The sequence below is a fragment of the Hippocampus comes genome, unplaced genomic scaffold (genome assembly GCF_001891065.2).
Source record: "Hippocampus comes isolate QL1 unplaced genomic scaffold, H_comes_QL1_v1.1 scaffold122, whole genome shotgun sequence".
NCBI classification, from domain to species: domain Eukaryota; kingdom Metazoa; phylum Chordata; class Actinopteri; order Syngnathiformes; family Syngnathidae; genus Hippocampus; species Hippocampus comes.
Window position 1 is genome coordinate 2,813,633 of NW_017842059.1, and position 3,794 is coordinate 2,817,426.

Below are 3,794 nucleotides of genomic sequence, written 5' to 3' on the forward strand. Positions count from 1 at the left end.
GACCAAAATTCTGGAAGGACCAAGTCAAAGTCTTCAGATGAACGACATTGAAATGGTGTGGCATGACCTCAAGACAGCGATTCATGCCATACATCCCATGAATCTGGCTAAACTGCAGCAGTTCTGTAAAGAGGAATGGTCAAAGATTGTTCCTGATCTCCAGCTACAAGAAGCATTTGGTTGAAGTCATTGCTGCCAAAGAGAGGGGAGCAGCCGGTTCAGTATCTTATTCCTCCCTGTTCTGTCATTGTTTAAATGCAAACATCATTAAAAATATAAAAACATATGAATGTCTGGGTGTTTTTAGTCAGAGCGGACACTATTTTTTCATGTGATTTTGAAAAAGATCAGATCACATTTGATGGTGATTTTATGCAGAAATGTGAGGAATTCCAAAAGCTTCAGATACCCTTTCATATAGATATAAAATATATTTGTGTGTGTACAGGGGTGCACATAAGCGGTGCACCGGTGGTCATGATCGCTGCGAATTGAATAATGCCCTCCAGTTCAAATCTGTCTCTGCACTTTCGCAGCCTATATTCAAAGTCAGGTCAGCCGCCACATTTGTTTAGTGTTCTTAATACAGTACCCTTAGATACTCATCACCTATTGGATGGCAATGTGGATTTAAGGTTGCATCTGATTGGTCAAAGTCAGATAAAAGCACACAATTCCATACGCAACTTGTTGCACGTCTTTGCGATACACATACTGCACAGGCCATCATCGAGATGAAAAGCTGTTTTCAATCAAACAGTATAATGTAGCTCATCTATCAAATGCACAGAAGTGAACAGTATTAGATAACTTTATGTCAAACTGGACACCACATATTTAAGACTAAGGCCAAAGAATCCATTATTATTTTTTTTATCCCTAGCCAATTGTTCGAGTAAATGTAGGTAGTAAAAAAATATTTATTCATTCATTCATTTTCCAATCCACTTATCCTCACAAGGGTCGCGAGGCGTGCTGGAGCCTATCCCAGCTGTCTTCGGGCAGTAGGCGGGGGACACCCTGAACCGGTTGCCAGCCAATCGCAGGGCACACAGAGATGAACAACCATCCACGCTCACACTCACACCTACGGACAATGTTGAGTGTTCAATCAGCTTGCCATGCATGTTTTTGGAATGTGGGAGGAAACCGGAGTACCCGGAGAAAATCCACGCAGGCCCGGGGAGAACATGCAAACTCCACACAGGGAGGCCAAATCTGGAATTGGGCCCGGTACCTCTGCACGGTGAGGTCGACGCGCTAACCACTGGGCCACCAGGCTGCCCAGTAAAGAAATAATTATAAAAAGTAATGAAAGAAAATCTACCGTACTCTACTTATACTACTTGTTTTTCTGTCTTCAATTCCCTGGTCAAGCGGAATGATGATAGCCATCAATGCTCTTCCGTTGGCATCCCGATTGTTCTCCTCCAGGGTCTGTTGGCTTACATATAGGAAGCGCACATCTCCTCATGCCCCACGAGGCTCTCCCACTGGTTCCCTGCAGCCTGTCAAAGCATCCCCTGCTTTGTTCTGTTCTGCAGATGTATCTCCGTTTAGCAGGCTGCCTTTTATACAATGGACTCGCATCCAACGAACGAGAGATTTTGCAAAGCTTTAACAAAAAAGATCTTTAATTCTGCTGCCTGAACACGAGAAAGCACCAAGAAATATCCGTAACAGTATCCCATTTCTCTACAAATTTATATCAAGATTTGCTAGATGCTTTCAATAATGAATGTGCACAACAAATATGACATTATAATCCTGTGATTATGATAAAACCATGCAAAGCACATGGAATGAGATCCAATGCAGTGGCAGGCTTTTCTAACTCATCCTATTGCTCTCACTTTCTTTACTGCATGCCACCATTCGGTGGCACCACAGCCCCAGACACTGAGTGGCTGCAATTTTAAAACATGATGAAATATTGAAGATGCACTGCTGGAGAACTTAGTAGAGCCAATTGCAATATCTTGCAGAGGACTTATACACTCATTAATTCTCATTTACTTCTCCCGTGACTTTTGTTACAATGCACTTCAAAGTGCTCTCAAAGTCTGAGAAAATTGAACAAAAATATAAAGAAGAATAAGAAGAATAATTTGAGGCGGCCCGGTGTCCAGTGGTTAGCGTGTCGACCTCACAGTGCAGAGGTCTTGGGTTCAATCAATCCGGCCTGTGTGGGTTTTCTCTGGGTCCTCCGGCTTCCTTCCACGTTCCACAAACATTCATGGCAGGCTGACTGAACATTCTAAATTGTCCCTTGGTGTGAGTGTGAGGCGGATGGTTGTTCGTCTGTGTGTACCCTGTGATTGGCTGGCAACCGGTTCAGGGTGTCCCCCGCTTACTGCTCGAAGACAGTTGGGATAAGCTTCAGCACCCCCTGCAACCCTTGTGAGGATAAGCGGATCGGAAAATGGAGGGATCGATGGTTCTTTATGCAGGGGCTGAACCAAAGAAAATTCAGTGGGGTGGCCAGGGTGACCACAGAGGTCATTTTGGGGTGGCCCAAACACTTAACTTGTATTTAATAGGAAGCTAAAAAAATCAAAATAAAATGAAAAAAATGAAGGAACCTAAACATTTTAACACTACATTGTTTCCAGGCAGTTGTGGAATATTGTTTCAGTTTCTAGCACTTCAAGTAACAAGTTGACAAAGTGTAGTACAAGATCCCCAAACGTTCTGTATTCTGATGCCGCATATTACCTCGGTGACACTTTTAAGTTTATATGAGATTGTTCTCTCTGGAATTATCAGGGGTCACAGCCTTTTCATCATTCATGGCTCATTCAAAAAAAGAATTGACATACAATAAAATTGCGATATATTGAACCCCTGTAAACATAACGTGCGGTGAAATGTATGGCTGGTGCCTCACCAGCCATAAATTGACATAAGAATCAGATTTACAAATTCATAGTACAGTATATACAAACCAGATCAGAGTAATAGCCATAGAAGGTACCATGCTATCAAAATCCATTTTTTCTACTCTTTTTATGCATGGCAAGTCAAAATGAGTCTGTGACATGGTTGAACTTTTGTGAGTCAATAAGACTAAATCAATAAAGTGCCTAACTTTGACCTTTATGTGGTTTGTCTTTTGCAAGCAATACCCTTTGAAAGGCAAAGCTTTCCTAAATGAGCAGATCTGAATTTGACATTGTAGTTTCGAAATTCCGAATTCAACTTCCCACCCACTAAAAATAAATTTATATGACGCCTTGGAAGAACCTTCCTCTCTGCAATTGTTGTGCCATGGCGTGATGCCGGTGCTGAAGACACTCTCCTGCACTGCACTTCTTTCGAAGATCCACAAGACGTGGCTACCCAGTCCGACACGTCACAGCTTCCGGAGGAAGTAAAGACATTGGTGAGCCTTCTTCAGCAATCAGGAAGAATTCCTACACCAGGTGAGGTCCTCTGAAAAGAGGACTTCAAGGTATTTGTAACTGGACTGCCGTTCCTTCAAAGTGCCGTGGGGCGAGGGGTCGTCAGTCCTTCCTGAAGTCCAACACTGTGTGTGCTGTGTACTCTGAACATTGACGCAGTCACAAACATCCATCCATCCATTTTCAACCCTGTTTATCCTGAAGATGGTGGCGGGGAGTCGCTGGAGCCTATCCTAGCTGACTTTGGGCGGAAGGCAGACTACACCCTGAATTGGTCGCCAGCTAGTCGCAGGGGACGTATAGGGACAAACAACCATTCACACCCACATCCACAACGTCACTGAGTGGGAACCGATCCCACGCTGCCTGAAGGTCAGGAGAGTGTTCCCCCCA